Consider the following 18,322-nt stretch of genomic DNA (forward strand, 5'->3'; position numbering starts at 1 on the left):
ATATGCATTTGTATCTGGAGGGAAAATTAGTTTTCCTCATTGATATCATACATGCTCCCAAATATTTGTGCATTATTTAGAAATAGAAGTGTGGACTAAAAGAAGAATAAAGATAAAGAACACCTTAAAATAATTTTTGAGGTCCAGTTTGCCAGTGGAAATTTTTTTTAAATAACAATAATACTTTGTTTATCATGTGAGGATTTTCAAGTGCTGTATGCATGTGAATGCTCATGCTACCGTGTTAGAAGTAGTATTCTCCTGAAAAGAAACTGTACAAATGGAAATGCTGCTTGTGTGTGCTTAGTGAAAACCTACGTGCATTTTCTTCAGCATAGCTTTTATATATTTATTTATTTATTTATTTATTTATTTTTTAGGCGAGGCAACACTTGACCTCACAGATTGCAAGGACCTTGTCAGGTTACAATCCCTTATTATTATTATTTTTTTTACACCTACAGCACCTGGTCTTCCTAGGTGGTCTCCCATCCAAGTACTAACCAGGCCCAACCCTCCTTAGCTTCCGAGATTAGATGGGATTGGGCTTGTTCAGGGTAGCATGGCTGTAGTCAGCATAGCTTTTTAAGTTAAGTTCAGCTTTGTATTATTCATAGTGTAGTGAGCAACAAATAATTCTAATTTATTTAAAAGTTATCTCTACTATAACAAGATAAATATGTAGTAGTTTATAAGATGTGCCCTACATAGAGTTTTCTATGTGTGCAAATATATATACTCAACATTACTTGAGGGGAGCTTTTTGATAGGCTCTATGATAGACTTCGATATTTATGCTAACATATATTTTTGAAAACTTACTATGTGCTCAGCACTAAAAAGCCTGTTTTAGTTCTCTTTTTCTGCATTACTCCCTTCCTTTTTCCTTTTTAATTCTGTTTTATCATTCCAGCTTCTGTCTGCTTTTAGAAAGCAGCATTTCTGTTGCCTCAGAAGGTTTTTAAAGTAAGCTCTTAGAAAGAACTCTGCTTAGCATAACTAGTGTATTTGGATAGCAAATACAATAGGACTTTTTTTTTGATGATTTCATCTTTAGCTGATAAAATACCACTCCACTTATCACTAATGGTTCCCTGATTTTTCTATTGACATGAATAACTTGGTAAAGAAATGGGATTTGGAATTACTGTTCTTCTCAGGTTTTAAGTTTCAATTCTAGTTCCCACTAGATGTGAGAATTGAGAGTCCCTCCATTCTTTATGTTATCTCATCAACCTTTACTGGGGTTGTTAATACATTTTCTCAAACGCAGTGAAATAGTAAGTGTAACTCAACTATCTAAAACCCACAGTCAATAAGACTTTTATCTGCATTAGATCATTAGGAAAAATAAAATATGAGTTTACCAGAGATTAAGTGTAAGAAAAAAAAAACTACCTTGTTACAGCCCCAGAGTCAATTCATATTGAAGCCAAACACCAACAGCTTCTGTTAACCTTAATAAGAACTGATGTCCAGGAATGCTGGCTGTAAGGCATTATAATATCCCTACTAAGGAGAGAAAGATATAAATAGATTTACTGTATGTTGTTTATTAACACACACACACACACACACACACACACATATAAGACTTGTATTGAAACGATTTCTACCCAGTGTTTTCCACTAAGCACGATTAAAAAAAAATCACCCAGTATTTTCATTAATTGAATCTATTTTATGTGATGTACTGATTTCATACAATAGCGTGCTTTGTCTTTTAATAAAACTGATGAATAAGTTATTTTTTCTCATGCATCTATTGTTTATGTTCATAATCTCATGCCTCATTATTCTCCTCTTATATCTTAAAAACAATCAGGCAACCTCTTTCAGGTAGAGTGATGGCTGAACCTTCATTAAATTTACTATCTATACAGATCATGTTTGTTTGATTATGAATAAGAAATCCATTCATTTTCTAAATCTTATACATTGATAGAAACTGCTATGCAGTTGATTCAGCAGTAATATCTGTATATATTTTAAATATCACCAAAGTGATATAAAGGCAATCATTGTAAAGGTATGGCTTTAGTTATTTGGGATACATATTACTTTTTAAATTATGCTTGCAAAACTAGCCTCGTGCAAGCAAACTACTATGCTTGCAATTCTGTTAGCTGCCATGAGGTGTGCCTGCTTGTAAATTGTAACCATCTGGATTTTCCATATGTGGATAATAGTGAGAATAGGTCGATAGTATACAAATTAATCAGGTTTTTTTCTTCTATGAAAATTAATTCTTTATTAAAAAGGTCAATATAAATGTTCAGTTACCAAGTACAGACATATTGATACACATTTTTAATAATATTTAAGGAAATGAAAGTGTATTAGTACCTTTCTCCCACCAACTTTTCTTGTTAATAACTTCATATGCTTTCTTTGGGTTTTCCCTTAAGGAGAACGTTTTCTTTTACTCAAAATACTTTGTGTTTTAAGAAGCTCTGGGCCATATGCCTATATACAGCTTCCTATAGGTTTTCTGCTTATTGCTTTCTCTTATATGGCCCTAGTCAGTTGTTTTGCTGCTAGTTCTATTTGTCCTAAATGACTAAAGTCTGAATTATTTAGGTTTCAAGTAAAGTATTATTTCTTGGCACTTTTTATACTAGGAAAGAACCATGTCGTGTATTCAGTACAATGTCTCACTTGGTTTAGCTCCTTTTTAGCCAGCAGTCATAAGACTATATTCCTTCTCCCTATAACACATGTGCACGTGCATGCGCGCGCGTGCACACACACACACACACACACACACACACACACCCCAAGTGCGCACAGCCCTCCCCTCCGAGGCACTGGTTTCCGGCAGTATAATATATACACATCAATATGCGGCTATATTTTCCTTTGGCCTCTGAAAAATCCTACGGTGGTCTCTCTTCCACCAGCTAGTTGCCAGCTTCTGTCACTCATTCTAACTCCTGCTTTCTTTTGGACTTTGATGCTTGGATTGTTTTAAGAGCTACTTTGCATCGAATAATAAAGATTATCTATTAACTTCCTTAGCATGTTCCTGGCAGTTTTATAGTCTGCTTTTGTAAAAATAAGTTATTACTCTATTTCTTCTGAGCTTTTGAAAGCATTTATTTCAACTTCCAATTCAAATAAATAGAATGGTTTTAAGTAGAGATATAGTGGCTTCAGTTATTTTAATCACATGTATTCTCATGCCATGAAAATTAAGACTTTAAAAATGGGGAGGATATGGGTTTTCAAATCTTTCAGGTAAATACCCAGTAGAGGGATTGCTGGATCATATGGTAGATCAATTCTCATTTTTTGAGGAATCTCCATACTGTTTTCCATAGTGGCTATAGCAATTTGCAGTCCCACCAGCAGTGTATGAGGGTTTCTTTATCTCCATATCCTCTCCAGCATTTGTTATCACTTGTCCTGTTGATTATAACTATTCTAACAGCTGTGAGATGGTAGCTCCATGTGGTTTTGATTTGCATTTCCCTAATAGCTAGCGATATTGTGCATCTATTCACATATTTGTTGGCCATTTGTATGACCTCTAGGGAGAAGTGTCTGTTCAGGTTCTCTGGCCACTTTTTGATTGGATTGTTTGTTTTTGTTATTATTGAGTTCTATGAGTTCTTTGTATATTTTGGATATTAGGCCCTTATGGGAGGCATTGCTTGCAAATATATGTTCCCATTTAGATGGTTCTCTCTTTACCTTGTTGGTGATTTCTTTTGCTGAGCAGAAGCTTTTTAGTTCGACGTAGTGCCATTCATTTATTTTTTATTTTACTTCCCTTGTCTTTGAGGTCAAATTCCTAAAATCCTCTATAAGTCGAAGGTCCTTGAGTTTTGTTCCCATGTGTTCTTCTATGCATTTTATTGTTTCAGGTTTTATATTCAGGTCCTTAATCCATTTTGAGTTAATTTTGGTGTGTGGTGATAACTGTCTAGTTTCATTCTTTTGCAGGTGGCTTTCCAGTTTTCCCAACACCATTTATTGAAGAAGTTTTCCTTTCTCCACTGTATGTTTTTGGCTTTTTTTGTTGAAAATTATTTGCCCATATAAATATGGGTTTACTTCTGGACTCTCGATTCTGTTCCACTGGTCCGTGTGTCTGTTTTGCTGCCAATACCATGTCTTTTTGATTACTGTCACTTTGCAGTATAATTTGAAGTCAGGCAGAGTAATGCCTCCAGCCTTGTTCTTTTTTCTCAGGATGACTTTGGCAATTCAGGATCTTTTGTGTTTCCATACAAATCTATTTTTTGTTCTATTTCTTTAAAAAATGCTGATGGGATTTTGATGGAGATTGCATTAAATCTGTATAATGCTTTAGGTAATATGGTCATTTTAACTATGTTGATTCTTCCAATCCAAGAACAAGGAATATCTTTTCATTTCTTTGTATCATCTTCGATTTCTTTTAATAGGGTCTTGTAGTTTTCATTATGTAGTTCCTTCACATGTTTCGTTAAATTTATTCATAGATATTTTATTCTTTTTGGTGCAATTGCAAAAGGAATTATTTTTTCTACTTCTTTTTCTGACAGTTCATTATTAGAGTATAGGAACGTTATGGATTTTTGAACATTGATTTTGTATCCAGAAACTTTACTGTATTTGCTTATTGTTTCTAGTAGTGTTCTTGTGAAGTTGCGAAGTAAGTCAGACAGAAAAAGTTGAAAATCACATGATATCACTTATATGTGGGATATAAACCTAAAAGCAACAAATGAACAGGACAAACAAACAGAGACTCATGGACATGGACAATGGACTAGTAGTTACCAGAGGGTAAGGGGTGGGAGAGGAGCGGAGGAGGTAGACAGGGTAAAGGAGGGTCAGATATAGGAGGGTAGGGGGAGGGTGAACTGGGTTAAGGGGATCAAATATATGGTAGCTGAGGAAACTGGACTTTGGGTGGTAAACACACAATAGAATATATAGATATCAAATTATAATGTGCACCTGATAATTATATAATTGTATTAACCAATGTTATCTCAATAAACTTAATTATAAAAATATAAATGGGGAGGAGAGAGAGAGATTAAAACATCTCCAACTCTAGAACAGTGTTCAACTCTGGTTATTAGAATTTAGCTCTTGTGCTGACTATATCACTAACTCCCTTTGTATCTGTGACCAAGTTTTTTATGTCTATAGTCCTGTTGTCTTGTCTGAAAAATGAGGGAATTGGTCTGCAGATCATCATTCCCCACATTGTAAGTCTGTGACTCAGGCTCATATTAAAACAAAAATGTGGAGAATGCATCTTAGCTTCAGGTCTAATTGAGTTCATGACTGAACAACTCAACTACCCATAAAAAGCACAATTTTTATGCACAATAAAAATGTATAAGTTTGCTCTTTTTCTTTTCTGAATTTCCTGAACCTACTCTTGTCAATGTAGTGCTTTGCATTTGGGGGACATTGGTAGATATGATAATTTCATATTCACATTAAAGGAAAACAGGAACCCTGCAGTGGTTATTTCTTTCACATTGTGATTTACAAGAAATTCTATCTTTGGATAAGAGAGAATATTCTAAGTGGACACAGCTTGTCATTTTATATTTCAAGGAGTTTGTGGTTACAAAGCAAGTGAGATTCAGAACTTGATCATATGCTACCTGTAACAATTTTGGGATGTGAGATTATCTCCCCAACTAGATTATAAACTCAATGTGGGAAGAAAATCTGTCTTATGTAAGCATTTTGCGTCACCTAAAAACCAAATACAGTACTATGCACATCGTACAAAATTAGCAATGTATTTCCTCTCTGATACTGTAATAAAAAGTTATTGACTCATGGCATGTTATCCTTGTATGGCGATTTTGATGTTTCTAATCCAACTTCGCATGTAATGTTGTAGAAACCAAGTGAAGGGGAATGTACCACATAGTCAAGCAGTCCAATGCACTGTTGGACAGCTCAAGATGTGAGCCAGCCCTTCACTGTGTTGAGCTAAAATGTGCCTCTAAATGACTCTCTATAGTTTTCACTTATAGATCCTTCTAAAGAAACAGGAAACAAGTCAATTTCTTGCCTTTATTTTTTTCGTGTTCATCTCTGGAATTTCTCAAAGGGTTTGTATAAGGAACTTAGTGGCTTCAGAGTAAATACATAGCAAAACATTAAAAAAATAGTCATTATAAAGTAAAGGGATGAGGTTTACCAGATACTTATTTCTATATTGAACAAGAGGAGTTCAGGTGATTTTTTTTCAGAAGCACTTAATTAGTGCTTGGTTTGAGCCAAGTACTGTGCTAAGTGCTTTATAAATATTAATGCCTTCTAATCTACAACACAGCTCTATGAGACAGAGACAGATACTATTATTGACACCATTTTATAGATGAGGAAATTGAAGTACAAATTGTCTAGGTAACTTGCCCAAGGTCTTTCAACTAGTAGGTGAGAGGTGGGATTATGAACAAGGCCTTCTGTCCCCAAAATCCTATTCTCAACTACTATGCTATGGTGGGATGTATTTCATGGGTTTTATTAAAAAAAAAAAAGCAGGAACATTTAATGTTTTTTTCTTTTTTCATAAGTATCTAGTTGTTTAAAATTTCTATTTTTTCATGAGAATTTATTTATTTTTAAAGTGTTTCCTTTTAAAATATCTGGAAAATATACTGCTTAAAGATCTGAAAAGATATTGCTTTCATTTATTCTGTTTGTTTTTGCCACCTAAAACACTATACCTTTATAAAACTTTTTCCTATTTAATTAACTGATGTTGCTAATATCTGGGCAAGTTTTACTCTAGTCTCTAAGGATGCTGTTACATCAGCTATGTTTTTTGTCCCTAGGGCAGCTCTTTACTTTTTTCCATCTAGGTTCTTTGTACTCTCTCACACCGAATTCATTTAAATGTTCATTCTGGCTAAGGTCAAGTCTAAAACATCAAATAAATAACATTATTTGTTTATTTATATTTTTAATTGTCTTTAAATTCCTAACAGCCCACCTTCCACATCTAACACCAGTTCTATGTCATTAGCTGTGATCTTGGGTTTACTGAGTGCCTACTTCACACCAGGGGTTTTCACATCTATCATATGATTTAATCCTGATAGGAAACTGAGATGCTGAGGTTAAATATCTTGACCAAGGTTCAAATTCAGGTCTTTGTAATTCTAAAGCTCATTCTATATACTGCAGAACAATTAATCTTTCCTTACTTTTGGGGACTTTAGTTTCTTCATATATGCAGTGCAAACAAATGAACTGAGAGCCCATGTGCCAGGCACCAGGCTAGCTTCTGCCCCAAAGTAGTTCGCAGAAATAGTTGCATAACTATGATATAATAGGCTCATGGTGGACAATTCTATTTGAACATTTTATTGAGAACCTGGTGATCCCTTCTGCTTGGTGGAATTGAGAAGCTGGCCTTAGAGGAAGGAGTAACAAGTGGAATTTCTCCCTAAGGGGGTACATTCCTTAATTCAATATGAATTTAACAAATTTAAATGTGTGGCATCAAAATTATATCATGCTAGACTATTGAAGTCCATGAAAACAGGAACCATGTCAAATATCTTATACATAGTACTTAATACATATTTGGAGAGTGAATGAAAGAAAACATCAGTTTTTGTAAATATACAAAATACACAACTGACAATTCAAAGATTTTTTAATGAGTAACTACAATGTTGAACCTTCTGTCACCTTTATTATTTATATAATATTCAACTCAGATAGTATTTATTGAGAACCTAGTTGTGCCAGGTACTGTGCTGAGGAATTTAATAGTAAATGTACCAATGGTTTTAGCAATGTTTAATTCAAATTAGTATTGTTCTTGAATTTCATTGAATCTAGGGTAGCTTTAATAGAATGATGGAGATGGAAGCCATCTTGTAATGTGTGCAGGAGAGATTCGGAGTGAGGAAGAAGAGGTATCAGGTGGAAAATACTCCATCAATGAAGGTTTAAGAAGACTTCCTTGAGACAGAGGCAGAGCTGAAGTGTAGAAAAGTCATATGGATGTTTTTGGGAGAGACAGAATTGCAGCTTAAGAGGTAAGGGAAAGACTCCTGAAGAACATGGTCAAGGAATGGATGAGCTCTTCATGATATGGCTTAGCTTATATATCAGTAACCTTGTGGCTTAAACAGAAGTTTTTTTTTTTTTTAATGAAGAGTATATAACATCTGTATTCCTAAATATATGCTATTTATCCACTAAGATTATCTTTTGTAAATTTGCTTGAAATTTTGAACATAAAATGTAAGCCAAAGGGACTGTGGCTTATTCATATTTATATACCTTGACAAAAGGTTATGTGGACTCAAGTTAATCCTTAATAAATATTTGTTCAGGGAATATATTTATGAAAGAGAAATAATAAAGAACTACTATCAATATGCATTCAATAACTGAATATGAGCCACTTATCCTGAATAGTTCAGAGACCTTCATTTACTTACCTGATGGTAAAGAGCTAAACTTGATCTTTCAAAATTATTTGCAATTCTAGAATTCTCAAAATCCTCCTCCTTCGATGAAAGAGTCTTATTTGACTTTTGACAAACCTGATAACCCAAAATGTGTTTTCAGTGATTACTGTTATGAAAACTGCTTTGTTGCTTGAGGCTTGAATGTTTTTCTTGGAACAAGTGTTTAGTAGTATATATTACTGATAATGCTATCCATATTCAGACCCTTGTAATTTAAGCTCAGTTTTATGTCTTTGTGAGTTGAAGTTTCTATTATGCTGAGAATCATTATGATCTTTTGTGGGATTATACTCTTATTTACAATAGAATCAAAGCATTTTGGTCTCCTTCATTGATATATTGAATTACATGGCAGTCAAACTTAATAATTTAAGTCATTCAGTACTTGGTGTTATAGATGATTTCTATAAGATATACTTACATGATTTTAAATTAATGAACACAACATGGTAACTACAGTATAGAATTTCATCAGCTTTGATGGGCAGTTAGTTCACCTCAGTATAAATGTAAGTGCTCTCTTTAACTTAATTTGAAGCCATTACTCTTTCTCCTCCTTCATTTTCTTTGTTGGTTGGCCATTTAAGCTGAGTTGATTTTTTTAAATGATTCTTAATCTATAGGTATCTTACATTCCATATATGTTGGTGCTTACCTTAATGTACAGACTTCCATGCTGGTTTGACTTCAGAATTTTCCTTGAGTTTTATTTTAAGGTCAAGTCTTTTCTTTCTTTTCAGGCTCTTATTCAGATCTTGTACTGAAACCATCATGTGGAGAAATCTTTTTTTTTTTTTTTTTTGCTTTCTCTTTATGAATACTGCATACTCCAGATTTTGATTTAACAGGCTTACAAATTAACAACAGAGAGAGGATTTCTTTTGAAGGTGCTGGCTAACTTCTTACAGCTTCAGTTTTTCATAATTTCTAAATCTTTGTTCAAAGTGTTCATTTTGATTTGGATAACCGTTTTTTTGTAAAGAATTTTTATGATTGTGGGAGAGATTTAGTATCCCCAAAGGCTTTTATGCTTTCCTCCTAACAGCTGGATGCCAGATTTCTGGACCACATGTTTTCTTGAATGGGAGAATTAAAACCCAATGTGTCAAGCATTTTCTAACTTATTTGCCAGACATCTATTAGATGATATATTCAAAAACCTATAAGCAATTTAGGATCCTCTGGCTTCCATGAGGAGGCAGTAATGAGTATTTATATTATGATTACAGGAAGCTGGAAATAAAATTGAGAAACTAGAGATTTTTAAATTAGTGTTCATGACTATTATGACATCTGAGAATTTTAAATATTGAAAAATTGAATACCACTATTTGGTGACAAGTCTAGAACTGAGATTTGTAACAGATTTCGTTTTGAAAGGCAACTTCGACATTGCTCCTTAATATTATCTACTTCATAGGGTATTGGAATGACTGAGTGAAATAATGAATATAAAACACTTAACGCACACACACAAACACTCAACATAGTGTCTGGCACAGAATAAGAGCTTCATAGACATTATTAACATCTAGGAATACCAATTGTTTGATAACCAAAATATCACTTTAGAATACATCATAAATTGTGCTCAGTAAAGCAAATTTATCCTTATTCTGTTTTAGTGGTTGTTTTGTAAACCTTAAACTCACTCTTGGAATTTGTACTCAATAAAGTTCCCAGTATCCTAATTGATTAGAAATTGCCCTAGAGATTTTTTTTTAATTTAAGTATAGTTGGTATACAATATTATATTAGTTATATTAGTTTCAGGTGTACGATATAGTTATTCAACATTTTTATACTTTGCAATGTGATTACCGCACTAATTCTAGTAATTATCTGTCACTGTGAAAACTTATCACAATATTATTGACTATTTTCTTCTTCACTTTTTTCACCCATTCCCCACCCCCTCCTCTCTGGTAACCATACCTTTGATCTCTATTTCTAGGAGTCTGTTTTTGTTTTGTTTTTTGTTTGTTTGTTTTTTAAGATTCCACATATAAGTGAAATAATACCATATTTGTCTTTCTCTATCTGACTTACTTAAAATAGCATAATACCCTCTAGGTCTATCCATGTTGTCACAAAACAGGATTTCATTTTTTATTGCTGCATAATATTCCATTGTGTGTGTAGTACATCTTCTTTATCCATTTATCTATCAATGCACACCTGGGTTGCTTTCATATCTTAGCTATTGTAAATAACGCTTCAATGAACATAAGGGTGCATATATCTTTTCAAATTAGTGTTTTGTGTTTCTTCAGATAAATACCCAGAAGTGGAATTGCTGTGTCATATGGTAGATCTATTTTCAGTTTTTTGAGGAATCTCATTACTGTTTTCCATACTGGCTGCACCAATTTGCAGTCCCATCAACAGTGTATGAGGGTTCCCTTTTCTCCACATCCTTGCCCACACATGTTATTTTTTGACTTATTGGTAACCATTTTGATTGCTGTGAGATGATATCTCATTGTGGTTTTGATTTGCATTTTCCTGATGATTAGTGATGTTGATCATCTTTTCATATGTATGTTGGCCATCTGTTTGTCTTCTTTGGGGAAATGTCTTTTCATGTCCTCTGCTCTTTTTTTTTTATCAGATTGGTTACTTTTTGTTGTTGTTATTGAGTTCCTTATTATCATTAAGTTTTATTATGTTGTTATTATTGAGTTTTTTTGTTGTTATTGTGTGAGTTCCTTATGTATTTTCAATATCAACCCTTTATCAGATATATAATTTGTTAATATATTCTCCAATTCAGTAGGTTATCTTTTTGTTTTGTTAATAGTTTCCTTCATTGTGCAAAGACTTTTTAGATTGATGAAGTCCATCTGTTTATTTTTGCTTTTGTTCTCCTTACTTGAAGGAACATATCCAAAAAGACATTATTTATGTCAAATAGTTTACTACTGATGTCAAATATTTTCTTCTAGGAGTTTTATGGTTTCAGGCCTTACTTTTATAGAAAATTTTGTATGTATGTATATCCTGACCAGAGTATAGTAGAGGAAATGGTCTCTCATAAGTAAAACAGGAAAAGAGAGATCGATATCTTTGTTAACATTTGGTTAACAGGAGAAACATGCTAAAATATATGTTTTGGCTAGCAACAGACTGTGGCCAGGAGTTTCAAATTGTTATAAACCACTAAGGTGAGTCTTATTCTAAAGGTTTTAGAAATTAGAGAGGATCAGGTAGAGCATGGTAGAAAAGCAGAGTCCAAAGTTTGGCAAACTACAGTAGAGAGGCAGTTGGGATAAAACCATGTGTGCAAAGAATGTGGTGTTTTCTGGAACTTAAAGAGGGTATAAAGGCAGTCACGTTCAAATTAATGTAAGACACATCCCTTCGATGGTCAATAAGTCCTTATAATTTCAGAAGCAAGGATGCCTTTCTCCAGGGATTCAATGTTATAGCAAGTGCCCTGCTGGTTTTCAGTAGTGTGAAATGCCACCATAGCCAGGAATTAAGCTCCAAGATGGGCATGAGTTGTCAATGCAAGAAATGAATCAGGACAATTGGGTTAAACTTTTGGGAATCTGCCTACCCACTCTGATCACAGATTGCCAATATATCACATATGATGAAATTGGATCACGAGCTCTTCGTATGTACACTAAAAATTTCAGGCATTTTAGCCAAGTAAATTAACCTTTCTGGGCCTCTGTTCAAGGTCAAAGTAATCAATAGGTTACTTTGTTCCTCACTGACTTTGATAACTTCTTTGTGAGCTCATTTAGAGTTATTTGGACTATTTTTATATTTGTGTGGACTGGATTTTCCACACTCTCCTTTTTAAAATCTTTCCTTTGAGACTTGTTGAGATTGACCTTGAAAGGTAGAAGACAACTACTCTATCTGAACCAGGAAGATGACTTAATAATGACCGTATTATAGTTATACACCTTCTTTAGCATTAGCAAGGGCATTGACTACTTGTCCAACATTCAATTAAAAGATGTTAAAGAGCTACCGTATTTTACATTTCCTTTAAATTTTTCTATAAAGAAAAGCTCATAGTTTCTAATCCAGCAAAAATATCACTCTGAAATATCAAGAGAAAAATGGGATACTTATTTTAGAGGCCTTTAAGGAAGGACACTCTTAGGCCTGCGGGAAGATTGGGACATGTAGAACTTAAGATTTTGTACTGTCTATGGTCTCCACAATTCAGTTTTAACTCTTTACTAAAGCAGCCAGCTTTCCAATTAACTCTAGGAAATTGGCACACACACACACACACACACACACACGACACATACACACCTACATGTCATGTATATGATATGAATGTGAAATAATTCCTCTAACAGTAGTAACTTCAGATACAAAGGGTAGAACTCTTATGTACACTTAGCTAGAAAATTCACTTTCCTAGAAAATTCCCTTCAAGTCCACTAGAAGTATTGGCATTGATGCATGAAACTACTTGGTCCTTGAAATCCAGATATTTTTGGTCTTCTTCCAAAATTTTCAGCCACAAAGTTTCTTTCTCTACCCTTTTACTAGTTTTGTAAGTGCTCCTAATAAGGAGTGGGGACTTTTCATACTGAGACTGAGAATCTGAATTTATTGACTATAATACCAGTCATGTAAGGAGGCTCTTATTGAATGCCTACTAGATACAGTGATGAATCCCTTCACACCATTAAATCAGCTAAATGCTACTTTTGTTTAACTCTCTGACAGATAATCATCCTTATGTGACTCACAAGTTTGACTAGAGAGTTACTTGGGCTGTTTATAAGTATTCAAAGGATAAATAAACATTTAGTGATACCTTTTGATTATTGTTTTGCAGTGAGTGTGTGTGTTAGTGAACAGTGAATGTTCAACCAAATCATATCAGTGAGAAAACTGAAAATTCAATTGAGTTAAACTCAATATGTACTTTGGGAGGACCATGAATACTTTCAGACCATTGTAGTGCATTTAAACTCCTGTAACAGAAATTTATGCCATTATAGCTCAAAAAATCACTATCTAAATTTAATTCCTGGCATGAGCTTATTCTGTAACAAAATCTGAAAAAAAAAAAGAAAGAAAAACAATCCTTGTTGAACTTTCAACTACATTTTTAAAAGGAATTTCCATCATAGAGATTAAGATTAAAAAAAGTATTTGAGTCAATTCAGAAAATAGGACTACAGTTATGTGTCCTTAATGACTGGGGTCATTGATAAATGGATAGTTCGCAAAATGCAAACAGGAAGCTTAACTTTTCAGCTTGTTTTTCTATGTACTTTTCATGCCGGCCTTATGTGAATCACTGCCTGTCCTGGTCTAACAGAGCCTGTGAACTGGAGAGTAATAATCTGACCTTCATCCACTTCTTCTCATCATTTGTTCTCCCAGAGTATGTTCAATGCATAGACTTTGATCTGATTGTGTGTTGTAGGCTACTTAAATAAAACAGTTTTCCAAGGCCCGATCGTTGTTACCATACTACATTTATAACCACTAAGTTTCTACTCTGCTTAAAATCTTTAAGAGAGGCTCCTGTTTGGATAACAAACATTCTTTCCTTGAGTCACTTTTAGGATCCTTCAGAAACTATCCACACATTATTTCTCTTCTGCAGTATGAACCTGCCATCCCAGCCAGCACACATCTGCTCACCATCTTACAAATACCAGGAGCCTAATCTCTTCTCACCCTCATTAGTGCTCTTCCTTTTCAGGAATGCTCTCTGCCCCTTCACCCTCACCTAGGTCCTTCTCACTCTTTAAGGCACAGCTCCACTTTCTCCTCTTTGAAAACTCTCTTAACTACTCCAGGCCTGAGTGACAGTCTCTTCTCAGAACTCTCATTGTATTTGTTAATTATATTACTGAATTTTGCTCTTAATTCTCAAAATTGTTTGCTTTTATTTCATACTATGTTGTTCTTGGCTCCCAAACTCAGTAGAGGCTTCTTCAGTGCAGAAGCAGTGTCTTGGAGCTCTTCTGATTCCCCAGAAGCATGTGACACAAGTCTGCACATCGAGTTGGTGTTTAATAAATGTTTGTTGATTGATCGTTATTTTTCTATATGAATATTTTAAAGACCTCATTTGTTTGAATTTTAGGGAATGACAATAAATATTTGTTAAAAATGAACTATGAAAATGCTTCTTTGTTTATTTTGGCCCTCCCATCTCCATCCATAGCCAACCAATTGATTGTATGAGTTTTAGAACAGGGGTTTTATCTTGTTCACTTTGGTATCCCCAGCACCTAGATCAGTGCATAGGTCATATCAGATGCCCAGTAAATATTTCTGGAATGAATTCTCAGCAAAATAACCCTGCATATATTAAATGCAATCAGCCTTGTGATTTATTTTGTATTACACTCATCTCAAATGCTTGAACATTGTAGAACATGAATTGCTAAATATATTAAGTTCCCATTATCTTCAAATTTAAATCCAGTTTGGGGTGAATGAAGATCTTTTAATCGCACTGGGACTTCTGTCCCATGCACATAAGCAGGAAAATTAACCTGTGTTGTTTAATAACTGTGTTTAGAATTCAGATTTTAAGTTGTTTTTATATTAAATTGGATTACTTTAAAATATTTAAATGGCATTTATTAGCAAGTTCTTATAATTTTGTATACTATTTAAAAGGAGATATACCTCTAAAAGAAGATGAACTTTTACAAAAATCATTCACAAACATTACTAAAGCTATGTTTGAAAGAGGCACTGTAGCATCTGCTTGTTTTTCTATGACCATATACACAAAATGAGATGGGTCATTTTAATTGCATTGTAAAATGGAATAACTTACCTGCTTTTTTGTAAAAAGTCTATTAAATGTATTACTTTGGGAGTTTTGCGGGAAAATGCAATGAAGCTTTAAAAAAAAAAGAAAAAAGTTCTGCACATAGTCAAAATATCCTTATTTTTATAGCTTTTATTTTCACACAGAAAACTCAGTTTTCCAAAGGATGCTTGTGAAATCATGGTTTCCATCTGCAGTGCTAAGCACCTCTCATATGCTTTAAAGAACATGTATTTGTGGACCACTAACCAAAACACATAAGGGAAATAGAACATGAAGCAAATTAGAAAACTTGAAAGCTTTTAACCTTGTTAGACTGCCAATTCAAGTAGCATGTGGCAGGTGTGTCATATAGAGCCAAAATAAATGGTCATAAGAAATTCTGAGGTAATACATATGCAAGGAAAGCTTAAAATGGAAAAAAAAGAGAAAATATTGTTTTCATTGTTTGTTCAGGAGGTTGATAAATGCATTTAAAGAAATGCCTCTTCAGAAATTGCTTTAGGTGCCAAATAGTATTTCTGTGATCTTCTGGACCAGGCATTGGCAGTGTTTCTGTTATGTGCTGGCTTGTGGAGAGAAAGAAAAATAAAAGGAGGAGACAAAGAAAATGTAGAAAAAGTGGGGCAAAAGTAGCTGCTGCCAGTGGCGTTGCAAACAGCTCTTGAACAAGTTACTATTTCCATTAGATCAGCAGAAAATATTTATTCATTTTGTTTTATCAAGAAAACTTCTGTGAGAAAAGGTGTGATCCTTAAAAGATATATAATCTACTTCTGAAAAAGGAAGCATTTAAAAATGAATATAGTGTGTATCTAATTTCAAAGTAAAAACTTTTATATTTTCCTTACGTTATGTCTTATCTAGAATTCTTACAGATGAGCATTAATTAAAAGCCAACATTAAATTTTATTTTCAAAGAAGAATACTTTAGGAATGTTTCTTCCTATCACTCAAAGTGAAATCTCCTCTACCCCCACTCCCAGTTCAGTTTCATCACACCGATGATTGGGCAAAAACATTCCAAAGATTAATCTACTATCCAAAGATAAAGACAGAAATCCTTTGAGTGTCCCAAATATTTACTCTAAATCCAGGATAAGATCTTGCTGCTATCAAATGAGCAGGGATAGAACATTCTTTATGGAAACCAAATTCTCTATAGATCAAGAATCCAAGGTATTAACATTCCAATTTGAAAATTAGAATTGTGAGGAAATACTCAACTTCACAGGTCTGATATATTCAAAACTGACAGAGGTTGCCAAGGCTCAGCCAGCCTAGAGGGTGCTCATCTGACCAAACTCCTTGCTAGCATCATGCAGCAGAAGGGTTAATGTTAAATTACCATTTAATCTTCAACTTTTCAAAACAGGAACCCTGGGGAATGCTGTAACACTCTAACTTCCATTGAAAAGATAGAGCCAGCAAAACTAAGTAAAACATGATCTCTACCCTCAAGGAATTTACGATCTAGTTATGGAGAAAAATTAAGGGCTATGATGGAAGAATGTGACACATGCATAAGAGAGACACGGTATTGTGACATGGTTAAGAGGGTGGGCTCTGGACTCAGACTGCTTGGGTTTAAACCGTGGTTAGATAGCCTACTAGCAACATAAAATTGTACAAGTTAAATTACTAAACCTTTCTCCACCTCTGTTTCCCCATCTGTGAATGGGGAAAGTAGTACACTCTCCAAGAGGAATCTGAGGAGCATTAAGACTCAGTGTAATTTTTAGATATTCCTTTTGGTGATATTTCTATGCAATAGTGTTTGAGTGTGTATTTAAGGATGTTCTTAAGTCATAGCCCTTGATGTACTCTTCATGATGAATTAGAGGTTGGTGTTGAACTCAGAGTACCTAGTGTCTACTTCCAAAACTTCATAAACTTTTATAATCATTTCACTTCTCTGTGCCTTCACTTTCTTCTCTATTTAAATGAGCAAAGAAAGTTCCATGAAAGCAGGGACCTCATCAGTCTTGTTCAACATCTAGACAGTGCTTGGCACTGTAAATAATGGATAATTGTTGATGCAGTGCAACTCAAGGGTATTATAAAGATGGTGTTACAACAGGCATGAACTTATTTTTTTTTTAATTTTTATTAAATTTATTGGGCTGACATTGATTAATAAAAGTATATAGGTTTCAAGTGTACAATTCTGTAATACATCATCTGTATATTGAATTGTGTGTTCACCATCCAAAGTCAGATCTCCGACCCTCACTGTATATTTGATCCCCTTTACCCTTATCTACCTCCCCCTTCTATTTTTTCTCTCTAGTAGCCACTAAACTGTTGTCTGTGTCTATGAACTTTTGTTTGTCTCGTTCACTTTTTGCTTTCAGTTTTATATCCCACATATGAGTAAAATCATACGGTTCTCAACTTTTTGTCTGACTTATTTTGCTTACCATGGGATTCTCAAGATCTATCCATGTTGTTGCAAATGGCAGTATTTCATCTTTTCTCATGGATTTATCCAATCATTTATCAAAGGACACTTCAGTTGTTTCCATGTCCTGACCACCGTGAATAATATTGCAATGGAAATCAGGGTGTGTATATCGTTAGGGATCAATGTTTTTAAATTTTGGTGGTAAATACCCAGAAGACGGATTGCTGGGTCATAAGATAATTATATTCTTAATTTTTCGAGAAACCTCCATACTGTTTTTCATAGTGGCTGTACCAATTTACATTCCCATCAGTAGTGTATGAGGGTTCCTTTTCCCCACAACCTCTCTAACACTTGTTATTTCTTGTCCTGTTGATGATAGCCATTCTAACAGGTGTGAGATGGTATCTCATTGTAGTTTTGATTTGCATTTCCCTAGTAGCTAGTGAAGTTAAGCATCTTTTCATATATTGGATGTTTGTATGTCTTCTTGTGAAAAGTGTCTTTTCAGGTCCTCTGCCCATTTTTTGTTGGATAGTTTGTTTTTTGTTGTTGAGTTGTATGAGTTCTTTATATATTTTGGATATTAGCCCCTTATCAGAGGTGTTCTTTGCAAATATATCCTCCTATTTGGTTGGTTGCCTTTTTGTTTTGTTAGTGGTATATTTTGCTGTGCATCTTTTTAGT

At 34.1% G+C, this 18,322-nt stretch overlaps 1 protein-coding gene and 1 pseudogene across 33 annotated transcripts in view; one reads left to right on the forward strand and one right to left on the reverse strand.

Moving 5' to 3' along the window:
- MBNL3 (muscleblind like splicing regulator 3) overlaps window positions 1-18,322 on the forward strand; it is a 110,184-nt gene that overhangs the window by 24,180 nt on the left and 67,682 nt on the right. For 8 of the 33 annotated variants that reach the window (XM_023525313.1, XM_023525317.1, XM_023525311.1 and 5 more), the window contains one exon: window positions 7,816-8,015. The exons of 24 other annotated variants lie outside the window; for them this stretch is intronic. The gene's annotated coding sequence lies outside the window, so the exon portion shown is untranslated. Of the gene's footprint in view, window positions 1-403; window positions 424-7,815; window positions 8,016-18,322 lie in introns of those variants that run through there. One more of the 33 variants, XM_023525310.1, reaches the window with a different exon arrangement.
- On the reverse strand, window positions 456-574 carry LOC111733309 (annotated as a pseudogene).

The sequence above is a fragment of the Pteropus vampyrus genome, unplaced genomic scaffold (assembly GCF_000151845.1).
Source record: "Pteropus vampyrus isolate Shadow unplaced genomic scaffold, Pvam_2.0 Scaffold548, whole genome shotgun sequence".
Classification (NCBI taxonomy): domain Eukaryota; kingdom Metazoa; phylum Chordata; class Mammalia; order Chiroptera; family Pteropodidae; genus Pteropus; species Pteropus vampyrus.